This window comes from Colobus angolensis, unplaced genomic scaffold, assembly GCF_000951035.1.
Source record: "Colobus angolensis palliatus isolate OR3802 unplaced genomic scaffold, Cang.pa_1.0 Scaffold25, whole genome shotgun sequence".
In the NCBI taxonomy this organism is placed as follows: domain Eukaryota; kingdom Metazoa; phylum Chordata; class Mammalia; order Primates; family Cercopithecidae; genus Colobus; species Colobus angolensis.
Window position 1 is genome coordinate 5,563,829 of NW_012115710.1, and position 14,149 is coordinate 5,577,977.

The 14,149-nt window shown below is 51.0% G+C and overlaps 1 protein-coding gene across 1 annotated transcript in view; it reads right to left on the reverse strand.

Annotated features, from left to right (window-relative positions):
* Positions 1 to 14,149, reverse strand: part of SULT2B1 (sulfotransferase family, cytosolic, 2B, member 1) — a 50,072-nt gene that overhangs the window by 28,497 nt on the left and 7,426 nt on the right. The window lies entirely within an intron of this gene.

The window sequence follows — 14,149 nt, forward strand, 5'->3', positions numbered from 1 at the left end:
AGAGCCTAGCTCATAGTCTGCATTCCGTAACTTTGAGCTAAATTTATTATGATTATTTCATGCAGTAGCAGGCACCACGGGGCCTTATGTGAACTCGGAAGAGGGCCTGCTTAGCACAGCCTTGCGCACACAGTAGGCCTTCAATAAACTGCAGTTACTCTGTTCAGTGATGTCATCAGTTATCCCATAGGTTGAGCGTGGGTGTGGAATTAGTGATGATGTCATCGGTTACCAGGCAGATTTAGTCCAGTGGGCAGGCGCGGTGAGGTAATCAGTTTTCAGGAGTATTAGCTACTGAGTGCCTGCTGGGCCTTGGCTGGGCCATAAGTCCTACTTGCCCTTTCTGTGCCTTGGGCAGTGGAGCTCACTTCTTTGATCCTCAGTTTCGTCATCTGTCACATGAGGATAAGAGCAATCTCTGCCTTGAGGTTTTAATCCTACTTGGGGATTCAACGGGATAATATATTTTAAGTGCCTGGCTCCCGATACATTTATCAGGAAACGGAAGCTCTGTTTAGCATTATTTTAGTCTTTGATCTGGCCAATAGCTCCTTGAGGGAGAAAGCTCCTTCCCAGCTTACAGGAGAGGAAAACCCAGATGCCAAGAAAAGACCCTGTGCCCTTGGAGAAGCCCTGAAGGAATAAATGAATGAATGGGAGGGCATCTTGCCCATTCCTCTTGGCACCTACAATCTCCAAATTGGGGGTCCCACCACCACTCCCCGGAGGCCAGGGTGGAGCCCACAGTGCTGGGACATGTTGGTGTTCAACCAGTGTTTGATTGACTGAGTGAAGGAAGGAAGGAAGGAAGGAAGGGGTTTACCAGGACAAAAGGAAAGTCAAAGACACTTATGGCTTTCAGCTGCTGTAGCAGTTCTCAGCCCTGGGTGCTGCAGACGCTTTGAAAACTCCCCAGCAGCTGGGCGCAGTGGCTCGCACCTGTAGTCCCAGCACTTTGGGAGGCCAAGGCAGGAGGATTACTTGAGGACAGGAGTTCGAGACCAGCATGAGCAACATAACGAGAACACTGTCTCTGTGCAAAAATTAAAAATTAGCTGAGTGTAGTGGCATACACGTGTAGTCCCAGCTACTTGGGAGTTTGAGGCAGGAGGATCAATTGAGCCAGGAGTTTGAGGCTGCAGTGAGCTGAGATTGCGCCACTGCACTCCAGCCTGGGTGACAGAGCGAGACCCTGCCTCTAGAAACAAACATACAAACAAACCAATTGTCGTGCAGTGGGTGTGGTAGAATCGGGCTCTCGCTGTAGGTTCCAGTGCTATAGAGAGGACATGGAGGTTCAAGAAGGGAAGCAATTTGGCTGTGGCCACACAAGAATTGAACAGAGTTGGGATTTGAACCCAAGCTGCGGTGACCTCTCAGCCCTGTAGACTCAGGCCCTCCTTCCCCATGAACCCCACAGTCCAGCCAAGATCTCCAAATGCACCGAGCACTAGTCCCACCTCTGGGCCCCTGGAGCTGCTGTTCCCGCTCCTGGAAATGCCCCCCTGACCCTGCCACTCTCTGGGCCTGAGCACTGAGCCCACCAAGGAGCGCCCCCGACACCCGCCCAAGCGCTTTTGTAGCTGCATCCTCGCATTCCTAAAACAGGTGCCCTGCGCCTGCTGTCCACCTTGTAGAACAAATCTGCCCCCGGGGCGACCTTCTCTACGCCTGGGTCACAGGCCTGTTCGTTCCCACAGAACACATCCAGGGCCTGACATGCCGATATCGCTCGATTCGAGTGGAGGCATGAAGGGGACAATTGAGCCAGCGAGAGGCTGGGGGCAGGGACAGCAGACAGAGCTCCGGGTTGGTGGCCGCAGCAGGCAGGTGATTGCTGGGAACGACTCAGCCTCCTGGACGGCGAATAGACATGTGACCTTTTTTATTTTTTTGAGATGGAGTCCCGCTCTGTCACCAGGCTGGAGTACAGTGACATGATCTCGGCTCACCGCAACCTCCACCTTCCAGGTTCAAGCGATTCTCCTGCCTCAGACTCCTGAATAGCTGTGACTACAGGTGCCTGTCATCATGCCCGGCTGATTTTTGTATTTTTAATAGAGATGGGGTTTCACCATGTTGGCCAGGCTGGTCTCAAACTCCTGACCTCAGATGATCCACCCACCTCGGCCTCCCAAAGTGCTGGAATTCCAGGTGTGAGCCACCACACCCGGCAGACATGCAACTCTTAAAGGCCCAACCTCCCAGGCCTCCAGCCTCCCTCCTCCACGGCCTACCAGTCCCCCGTTCCCTCTCTGTTCCTGCATTCCTGCCCACCTCAGGCCTTCTCCTTTCCCTGTGGGCCCTGGACTCAGCCTCCTCCAGGTCTTCTCTGCTGCCCCTCCTCTGCTCCCAGCTATCCTGTGGCGCCTCAGTGCCTTCAGGTCAAACCCTAGGTCACTGCCTCCTCTGGCCTCCTTCCTGCAGACACCAGCTCTAGGCACGCCCATTTTCCACTCTCTGAGTGCCTTTCCCACCTCCTCCATTCACCTCGACACAGGTCAGATGTCACCCACCTTTTTTTTTTTTTTTTTTCTGAGACAGAGTCTCATTGTGTTGCCCAGGCTATAGTGCAGTAGTGTAATCTCAGCTCACTGCAACCTCTGCCTTCCTGGGTTCACACCATTCTTCTGCCTCAGGCTCCCTACTAGCTAGGACTACAGGTGTGCACCACCACGCCTGGCTAATTTTTGTATTTTTAGTAGAGATGGGGTTTCACCGTGTTAGCCAGGACAGTCTCGATCTCCTGACCTCGTGATCCGCTCGCCTCGGCCTCCCAAAGTGCTAGGATTACAGGCGTGAGTCACCGCTCCCGGCACAGATGTCACCCTCTAAATGCAGACCTTCTTGACCAATAGCCTCCTTGCCCCAGGAGATGGGGACACAGCCTCCTCAAACCTCTGAATTTCCTCTGCCCATCCCCCTCCAATCCCAGGAAAGGGCCTGACACCAGCATGGAAGCCACCTGTACAGAAATGCCAAGAACATGCACGATCCTAGACTTCTCCCAGAACCTCACGAGGTGGGTAGTGAGAGGACCACTTTATGCTGGAAGAAATGGAGGCCCAGAGAGGTTAATATAGTCCTCCAAGGTCACACAGCAGCCATTAGTTTTCATTAAATACAAGTACAGCTGGGCGCAGTGGCTCACGCCTCTTGTCCTCCCCTTTTTCAAGTCTTTGCTCCAAATATCACCCCTTATTATGAGGGCTACCCCAGAGCATCCTGTTTACAGCTAGACCTCCTGCACCCCCTTCCCCTGCTCTGCCTACCATCACACTGTCACTCCTGAGCTGCTCTACAGTTGACATATGACACTGATGGTTTACTGACCATCTTCTCCGCTTGCATGTAAGCTCCATGAGCCTGGGAATTTAAACAAATTTGTTTTTTTTTTTTTGTTCTGTCTTGTTTGCCAATGTACCTAAAGCACTCTCAGCAGAGCCTGGCACCAGGGAGGTGCTTGTCAATATTTATTGAAGGACCCAGGCAGGAGGATCGCTTGAAGCCAGGAATGCAAGACCAGCCTGGGCAAGCTGGGTGCAGTGGCTCATGCCTGTAATCCCAGCACTTTGGGAGGCCGAGGTGGGCAAATCACCTGAGGTCAAGAGTTCGAGACCAGCCTGGCCAACATGGCGAAACCCCGTCTCTAATAAAATACAAAAATACGCTGGGTGTGGTGGTGTGCGCCTGTAATCCCAGCTATTCGGGAGGCTGAGGCAGGAGAATCACTTGAACCTGGGAGGTGGAGGTTGCAGTGAGCCCAGATCACGCCATTGCACTCCAGCCTGGGCAACAATAGTGAAACTCCGTCTCAGGAAAAAAACAAAACAAAACAAAAAAGCAAACCAGCGGTACCCACAGACACAGGGAAGGGTCTCCCAGGCATTGCGCTGGGTGAAAGAGCCAGACTTGGAAGGTAAACTCTGTATAGTTCCATCTCTGTGGCTGTGGTTGGCCAAATCACAGCCTCCAATGATGTTCTTGTCCTGATCCTTGAAATCTGAGACTGTGTTCCAAAATGGCCAAACGGACTTTGCAGATGTGATTAACAATCTTCACGAGGTGGCTCATGCTTCTAATCCCAACACTTTGGGAGGCTGAGATGGGTGGATCACTTGACATCAGGAGTTTGAGACCAGCTTGGGCAATATGGTGAAACCCCGTCTCCACTAAAAATACAAAATTAGCCAGGCATGGTGGCGCATTCCTGTAATCCCAGCTACTCAGGAGCCTGAGGCAGGAGAATCATTTTAACCTGGGAGGCGAGGGTTGAAGTGAGCTGGGATCGTGTCACTGCACTCCAGCCTGGGTGACAGAGTGAGTCTGTGTCTCAGAAAAAAAGAAAAAAAAAAAAATCTTGAAGCCAGGCATGGTGGCTCATGCCTGTAATCCCAACAGTTTGGGAGGCCAAGATGGGAGTATTGCTTGAGGCCAGGAGTTCAAGACCAGCCTGGGCTACACAGAGCAAGACCCCAATCTCTTAAAAAAATAAGAAAAAAAGAAAAAACTCCTGGGCTCAAGCGATCCTCCCACCTCAGCCCCGTAAAGTGCTGGGATTACAGGTGTCACTGAGACCAGTGGGTTGCAATGTTAGATAAAAATTTATCTAAAATGTATCTAATATTTAATCTAAAATTTGTCATTTATCTAAATGCTAAATGCTGCTAGAACGGCGGCGTCAGGGAGGCCCCTCTGGGAACCGGACATCTGTGCAAAGACTAAAGGTAGCGAGAGAGGGAGCGGTGTGTGGGGATCAGAAGGAAGAGTGCGCGCAAAGGAAGCGAGCAGTGGGCTGCTGGGATTCTGGGGTCTGAGTGGGGCTGGAGCTGGGGGGCCGCTCAGGGCCCCCCCTTCCAGGAATGCAATCCGACAGCAGGCGGGGTTTCTCAGCAGCCCTGGCACACGGTTTCGCTGACTCACTGCTGGCGCCTGTGATCAACTCGCCTTTGGAGAGAGAATATTGCCAAGACCCCCCCACCAGCCTGAGCTGGGTTCAATGCGCCTCACTCCCAGGATGCGCCGAGCAGTGTCCCGGCATCCTGCCCTGCCTCTGTCCGGGCTGTTCTCCCCACTAGGCTCGCCCTCACTCATCTCCGGACAGGCTTGCATTTGGAGCCCATCTGGGCAGGCGTCCCCAACTCAACCTCTCAGCAGGATGACTCACCCTTGGCCATGGCTCAGAGATACTCTCTCGGCAGGAGTGGGATTGGCATAACCTCTTAGGGAGATCGTTTGGGAACATTTACAGGATTCAAGGCCAGCTCCTTCTCCATCTTCAGGGCTTGGGTCTTCCCTGACCGCCTTGGCTAAAGCAAGAAATCTCCCACCCTGTGCACTTTACTGCCCATCTCCACATCCTGCTGGCCTCTTTTGCAGCCCCTTTTAATATATATATATATATATTTTTTTTTTTTTTTGAGACGGAGTCTCACTCTGTTGCGCAGGCTGGAGTGCAGTGGCTCAATCTCGCCTCACTACACCCTCGACCTCCACCCTCGAGCTCCTGGGCTCAAGCGATCCTCCCACCTCAGTTTCCCCAGTAGCTGGGACTACAGGTGTGTGCCACCACACTCAGCTAATTTTTTAATTTTTTGTAGAGACAGGGGTCTCGCTATGTTGCCCAGGCTGGTTTTGAACTCCTGGGCTCATGGGATTCTCGTGCCTTGGCCTCCCAAAGTGCTGGGATTACAGGCATGAGCCACCGTGTCCTGCTTATTTTTATTTTTTTGGATACAGGGCCTTGCTCTGTTGCTCAGGCTGGAGTGCAGTGATGCAGTCACAGCTTTCTGCAGCCTCAATCTCCCAGGCTCAAGTGATTTTCCTGCCTCAGCTCAGCCTCCTGAGTAGCTGGGACTACAGGCATACACCACCGCACCTGGCTAATGTTTACGTTTTTTGTAGAGATAGAGTCTCACCGTGTTGCTCAGGTTGGTCTTGAACTCCTGGGCTCAAGTGACCCTCCCATCTCAGCCTCCCAGAGTGCTGGGGTTACAGGCATGAGCCACCGCACCTGGTCTGTTGCCTTCTTTAAATCTGCTTTCCCCACTAGCAGGAGAGCTAGGAGGTGGCAGAAATTTTCCCTGTGCCATGTCCTACCTCAAAAGCCAATATCTGACCATGGGTAACACTGTGTTCTTTTTTTTTCTTTCTTTTTTTTTTTTTTATTGAGACAGAGTCTCGCTCTGTCGCCAAGTCATGATCTTGGCTCACTGCAACCTGCTTCCTGAGTTCAAGTGATTACTCCTGCCTTAGACTCCTGAGTAGCTGAGATTACAGGCATGCATCACCACGCCTGGCTAATTTTTGTATTTTTAGTAGAGACGGGATTTCACCATGTTGGTCAGGCTGGTCTCAAACTCCTGACCTTGTGATCTGCCCTCCTTGGCCTCCCAAAGTGCTGGGATTACAAGCATGAGCCACCGCGCCTGGTTAAACACTATGTTCTATTTGCCAGATCCCCAAATGAACCTGACCCCCTAGAAATGCAAGGAATAGACAGACGCCCTCGAGGAAGCGCACAGTGAAACATATCCCAGGGCGATAATGGCGATGATGTTCCAAGAGGGGCCAGAAACCATAGAGGACGGGGTCAATGAGTCCGGACCGGAGAAACGCTGGAATTCAGCCACTCAAAAAGGAGTTTACAGCTCAACAGGGACTTGGGTTATACATACCTCTCTCTCTCTCTCTCTGTCTCTCTTTCTCTTCCTCCCTCCCTCCCTCTCTCTGTCTCTCTTTCTCTCTCTTTGAGACAAAGTCTTGCTCTATCGCCCTGGTTGGAGAGTAGTGACACAATCACGGCTCACTGCAAACACCACCTCCCAGGTTCAAGCCATTCTCATGTCTCAACCTCCCAAGTAGCTGGGATTACAGGTGTGCGCCAACAAGTCCCTCTAATTTTTTTTTCTTTTTTTTGTTTTTTGACAGAATCTCGCTCTGTCACCAAAACTGGAGTACAGTGGTGCAATCTCGGCTCACTGCAAACTGCGCCTCCCGGGTTCAAGTGATTCTCCCATCTCAGCCTCCCAACTAGCTGGGATTACAGGAGCACGCTGCCACGCCCAGCTAATTCTTTGTATTTTAGTAGAGATGGGGTTTTACCATGTTGCCCACGCTAGTCTGGAACTCCTGAGCTCAGGCAATCCACCCACCTCGGCCTCCCAAAGTGCTAGAATTACAGGTGTGAGCCACCACGCCTGGCATGTCCCTCTAATTTTTGTATTTTTAGTAGAGATGGGGTTTTGCCATGTTGGCCAGGATGGTCTCGAACTCCTGGCCTCAAGCAATCCACCAGCCTTGGCCTCCCAAAGTGCTGGGTTTACAGGTATAAGCCATCGCACCCAGCCATACATCTATTTCTCAAAATGAGCACACTTTAGGCTGGGTGCGGTGGCTTGTGCCTGTGATCCCAGCATTTTAGGAGCCCAAGGTGGGAAGATCACTTGAGCCTAGGAGTTTGAGACCAGCCTGGACAACATAGTGAGGCTCCGTCTCTACAAATAACAACTAAAAAAATTAGGCCAGGTGCGGTGGCTCACGCTTGCAATCCCAGCACTTTGGGAATCCGAGGCGGGCAGATCATGAGGTCAGGAGTTTGACACCAGGAGTTCAAGACCAGCCTGGCCAACAGCGTGAAACCCCGTCTGTACTAAAAATACAAAAATAGCTGGACGTGGTGGCACACGCCTGCAGTCCCAGCTACTTGGGAGGCTGAGGTGGAAGAATTGCCTGAACTCAGGAGGCAGAGGTTGCAGTGAGCCAAGACCATGCCACTGCACTCCAGGTAACAGAGTAAGACTCCATCTAAATAAAAAAAAAAAAATTAGCCTGGTGTGGTGGCATGTGCCTGTTCTCTCAGCTACTTGGGAGGCTGAGGTGGAAGGATCGTCTGAGCTGGGGAGGTCGAGACTTCAGTGAGCTGTGGTTGTGCCACTTAGGTGACAGGGCAAGATCCTGTCTCAGAAACAAACACACACAAAACAGTAGCACACTCTAGATTTGCGTGGTTTACTGTAGGGAAACTTTTATTTAAAAACAAAACAAAACAAAACAAAAAACTGGCCGGGAGCAGTGGCTCACATCTGTAATCCCAGCATTTTGGGAGGCCGAGGCAGGCAGATCACGTGAGGTGAGGAGTTTGAGACCAGCCTGGCCAACAGAGCGAAACCCCATCTTACTAAAAATGCAAAAATTAGCCGGGCATGGTGGTTGGCACCTGTAATCCCAGCTACTTGGTAGGCTGAGGCGGGAGAATCGATTGAACCTGGGAGGCAGAGGTTGCAATAAGCCAAAATCTAGCCATTGCACTTCAGCCTAGGTGACAGAGGGAGATTCTCTCTCTCTCTCTGTCTCTCTCTCTCTCTCTCACACACACACACACACAACCATAAACAAATATTGAAGTAGTTAATAATATGCAGCCTGGAATGTTTAGGGTGAAACATTCAGATGTCTGTAACTTACTTTGAAATGCATCAAAACTAAGGATTAGGCTGGGTGCCGTGACTCTTGCCTGTAATCCTAACACTTTGGGAGGCCTATGCAGGTGGATCACCTGAGATCAGGATTTGAGACCAGCCTGTCTAACATGGCGAAACCCTGTCTCTACTAAAAAACCAAAAATTAGGATGGGAGCAGTGGCTTACGCCTGTAATACCAGCACTTTGGGAGGCTGAGGCAGGTGGATCACTAGGCCAGGTATTCAAGACCAGCCTGACCAATATGGTGAAACGCCGTCTCTACTAAAAATACAAAAATTAGCTGGGCGTGGTGGTGGGCACCTGTAATCCCAGCTACTCGGGAGGCTGAGGCAGGAGAATCGCTTGAACCTCAGAGGCAGTGGTTGCGGTGAGCCTAGATCTCACCACTGCACTCCAGCCTGGGCGACAGAGTGAAATCTCATCTCAAAATAACAACCATAAAACCACAACCACAACAACAGCAACAACAATAACAAAAAAGCTAGAAGGATTGATACATGGCTAGAGGGATGCAAAGATCTGTGACAAAACAAGTACTATATAATAAAATTTCAGTGTATCCTGAGAGAGACACTGTAAAAAAGAAAAAAGATTTTAAAAATGTTAAAACCCTCAAATTTTAGTGGTGGTGGGTATAGGGGTGTTCACGGGGTAATCCTTCCATTGTTCTTGTAAGTTTCGAAAAATTTCAAAATAAAAGGTTGGGAGGGGCCGGGCGCGGTGGCTCAAGCCTGTAATCCCAGCACTTTGGGAGGCCGAGACGGGCGGATCACGAGGTCAGGACATCGAGACCATCCTGGCTAACCCGGTGAAACCCCGTCTCTACTAAAAAAACAAAAAACTAGCCGGGCGAGGTGGCGGGCGCCTGTAGTCCCAGCTACTCCGGAGGCTGAGGCAGGAGAATGGCGTAAATCCCGGAGACGGAGCTTGCAGTGACTCCAGCCTGGGCGACAGAGTGAGACTCCGTCTCAAAGAAAAAAAAAAAAAAGGTTGGGAGGAGGAGGTGGCATTTATTTGGCAAGATGTCTGACATTACAAAGAACGGAAAAGCAAGGGTGGAGACAGAAAGTCGTATCTTAGTTATGTAAAAAAGCAATCCGGGCACAGTGGCTCACACTTGTAATTACGGCACTTTGGGAGGCTGAGGCAGGAGGATTGCTTGACCCTAGGAGTTCTAAACTGCAGTGATCCACGATGGGGCCACTGCACCTTTTGAGATGGAGTCTCACTCTGTCGCCCAGGCTGGAGTGCAGTGCTGCCATCTTGGCTCACTGCAACCTCCGCCTCCCAGGTTCAAGCAACTCTCCTGCCTCAGTCTCCAGACTAGCTGGGATTACAGGTGCCCACCACCACACCTGGCTGATTTTTGTATGTGGTTTTTTTTTGTTTTTTTTTTAAGACGGAGTTTCACTCTTGTCACCCAGGCTGGGAGTACAATGGCATGATCTTGGCTCACTGCAACCTCCGCCTCCCGGGTTCAAGCGATTCTCCTGCCTCAGCCTCCCAAGTAGCTGGGACTACAGGCATGTGCCACCATGCCTGGCTACTTTTTGTATTTTTAGTAGAGATGGGGTTTCACCATCTTGGCCAGGCTGATCTTGAACTCCTGACCTCATGATCCACCCGCCTCGGCCTCCCAAAGTGCTGGGGTTACAGGTGTGAGCCACCGCGCTCTGCCAGACTCTGTCTCTAAAAAGAAAAAAGAAAAAATAAATTATTTTCCTTTTGAGGAAAGGCACACATTGCTAGTGAATTTTGACACACACATACCCTGTGCTATCCAACCCCTATTAAGATACAGGACAGTCCAGCCCCCAGTTTCCTTGCATCTGGTCTCTTTTATTTTTATTTTTAAATTATTTTTAATTATTTTTAATTTTTTTTTTAGATGAAGTCTCGCTCTGTCACCCAGGCTGGAGTGCAGTGGCACAATCTCAGCTCACTGCTACCTCTGCCTCCCGGGTTCAAGCGATTCTCCTTCTTCAGCCTCCCAGGTAGCTGGGACTACAAGCGTGTGCCACCACGCCTGGCTAATTTTTTGTATTTTTAGTAGAGACGGGGTTTTACTGTGTTAGCCAGGATGGTCTCGATCTCCTGACCTCATGATCTGCCTGCCTCGGCCTCCCAAAGTGCTGGGATTTCAGGCGTGAGCCACTGTGCCCAGCCTATTTTTTTTTGTTTTTCGAAATGGAGTCTTGCTCTGTCACCAGGCTGGAGTGCAGTGACGTGATCTTGGCTCGCTACAGCCTCCACCTCCTGGGTTCAAGCGATTCCCCTGCCTCAGCCTCCCAAGTAGCTGGGACTACAGGCACCCGCCACCACGCCCAGCTAATTTTTTGTGTGTATTTTAGTAGAGATGGGGTTTCACCATGTCGGCCAGGATGGTGTCAATCTCCTGACTTCGTGATCTGCCCACCTCGGCCTCTGAAAGTGCTGGGATTACACAAGCCCAGTCTTCTTCTTTTTTTTTGAGAGGAAGTCTCTGTTGCCCAGGCTGGAGTTCAATGGCATCAACTTGGCACTTGGCTCACTGCAGCCTCCACCTCCCATGTTCAAGTGATTCTCCTGCCTCAGCCTCCCGAGTAACTGGGATTACAGGCATGTGCCATCACACCCGGCTAATTTTTGTATTTTTAGTAGAGATGCGGTCTCGCCATGTTGGTCAGGCTGGTCTTGAACTCCTGGCCTCAAGTGATCCACCCGCCTCAGCCTCCCAAAGTGCTGGGATTACAAGCGTGAGCGGCGGCGCCTACGCCCCGGACTGCATCTTGTCTTAATCAGTCCCTGCCCTGTCCCCAGAGGCCATCCCTCCACCTCCACCACCGCACAGATTGTGTCAACCCCATCTTGCATGTTCTGGAACTGTCATCTTACAGAAGAGGTTCTTTGGTGTCTTGGTTGTTTTTGCCTAGCATAATGTTTCTGACATTTTCCGTGTCTGTGTGTACATTAGAGCTTGTTCCCGTTTGCGGCTGAGTAGAATTCCACTGCATAAATAAATCACAATGTGTTGATCCAGTCCTCTGTTAATGGACACCTGGGTGGTTTCCAGGTCAGGCTATTACTCCCAAAGCTGCCACAGCTGTTCCTGTCTTTGTGGGAACCTGCGTTCTCATTTCTCTTGGGCAAATAACTAGGAACAGAATTGCTAGGTCACAGAGTGGATATCATATGATTTGCATTGTAGTAGCTGTAAAGTAGGTTTTAAGATCTGATAGGAGGCTGGGTGCAGTGGCGCCTGCCCCTGTCATCTTACCACTTTGGGAAGTCAAAGCGGGAGAATGGCTCGAGCCCAGGAGTTCAAAATCAGCCTGGGCAACATAGTGAGACTCTGTCTCCACAAAAAAACTATTTTAATAAAATTTTATATTAAAAAAAAGATCTGATAGGGAAAGTTCCCCCTTCACTTTTTTTTTTCTTTCCAATTCCTGCACACTTAAAGTCTATATAAATATCGGCTGGTCACAGTGGCTCACACCTGTAATCCCAGCACTGTGGGAGGCCGAGGCAGGCGGATCCCTTGAGGTTGGGAGTTCAAGACAAGCCTGATCAACATGGTGAAACCCCGTCTCTGCTAAAAATATAAAAATTAGCTGGGTATGGTGGTGCATGCCTGTAATCCCAGCTGCTTGGGAGACTGAGGCAAGAGAATTGCTTGAACCTGGGATTACATGAGCCACCACGCCCAGCCTCAGTGACAATTTTTGAAATTGACTATATGCGGAAATGCTATTTCAGATAGAGATGTGATTAAAACTAATTTCACCTATTTCTTTTATGCTTTTTTGAAAAACGTGGCTACGAGAAAATGTTTTCCTATGGGCTCCTGGTATATATCTATGGAGGGTGGCCAGAGTCATGGAAACCACAGGGGGTGACAAGGCCCCCAGAGAAGAAATGGCCACTGAGGGGCAGCCTCTGACTGCAGTTCCAAGCCCCTGTTGGATTCCTTTCTCTGGCATGAGGGTTATGAGTCGGGTCTCAGTTTTCCCATCTGTAAAATGGGCATTGTAACACTGGGCCCGCACAGGGCTGTTGTGAAGACTGAATGAGCTCCTCCCCACACGGCCCTCAGCACAGGGCCTGGCTCAGGGCAGATGTTCAGGAAGCTCGTCATTATTACCATTCCTCACCCGTCCCCTCCCTCCCTCCCTGGCTCAGCAGCAGTCCCAGAAACTGGGGAAGGAGGAAAGAGAGAAACAGCACAAACGCTTGCGTCAGCCATGAGCCCGGGTCAGGCCCTTCCCCGGTCATTGCCTGTTTCACAGACGCTGAGCCCTGAGGGCAGTCCTGTCTACCAGGAGGGTCCCAGCTCCTGAGCCACAGAAGCGGCATTCGAACCTGGGACTGCCTTCCTGTGGGCATTCTTCTTTTCTTTTTAATTTTTTTTTTTTTTTTAAGAGAGACGAGAGTTTGCTATGTTGCCCAGGCTGGTCCTGAACTCCTGGCCTCAAGCCATCCTCCTGCCTCGGCCTCCCAAAGTGTTGGGATTACAGGCGTGAGCTGTGGCACCTGGCCCCTGCAGGCATTCTTGCCTGCGGTGTCAGGGTCCCCACTTTCCCAGATCCTTGGGGCTCTGGTCCCTGTGTAAGTAGCTGGCCACACCTCTCTTAGGGCCTCCACTCCAGGCCTCCAGGCAAGGCTAGGGTCTCCCTTCTCGGCCTGGCATCTATTCCATGTCATGGGTGACCCACTGGGTCCCACAGTTCCTCCTCGAGACCCTCCAGGTGGCAAACTGGGCTGCTTGGTTCTTTCCAAATGGGTCCGGAACTCAGCTGGCCAACATGGAGAAACCCTGTCTCTATCAAAAACACAAAAATTAGCTGGGTATGGTGGCACCTGCCTGTAATCCCAGTTACTTGGGAGGCTGAAGCAAGAGAATCGCTTGAACCCAGGAGCCGGAGGTTGCAGTGAGCTAAAATCACACCACTGCACTCTAGCCTGGGGGACAGAGCAAAACTCTGTCTCCAAAACAAAACAAAACAAAACAAAAAACAAAACCAAATGGATCCTGAACTCTGAACATCCCCACTTCTCAGCCTTTCCTCTGCCGCTCCCTACGCAGGCCTGCCAGGCACAATTGCCACCCCTCACCCCAAAGAGCGAGTGGAAAGGAAAGCACATCCTGTGCCTCACTCCTCAAGCCTGAGTCAGGGGTTAGGGGGAGAAGGAGGGAACCGTGAGCATCTTTTTCCACTTCTCCCCAAGCCCTGCATCCGCTAGTGCTGGCCCCAAAGCCCCTCTCCCTAGTCTGCCTGCCCAAATCTCACCCAGCGGGGAGGCAATGTCTTATTATTTCTTAATTGTTTGAAATCTCTTGATCAGCCCCTGTCTCAGAAAAGGCAGCTTCAGGGCGCGGTGGCTCATTCCTGTAATCCCAGCACTTCGGGAGGCCGAGGCGAGTGGATCACCTGAGGTCAGGAGTTCGAGACCAGCCTGACCTGTATGGTGAAACACCGTCTCTACTAAAACTACAAAAATTTGCCCGGCATGGTGGCATGCTCCTGTAGTCCAAGCTACTCCGGAGGCTGAGGCAGGAGAATCGCTTGAACCCGGGAGGCTGCGGTTGCAGTGAGCCGAGATGGCGCCACTGCACTCCAGCCCGGGCAACCAGAGCGAAACTCCGTCTCAAAAAAAAAAAAAAGAAAAAAGAAAAGAAAAAAGAA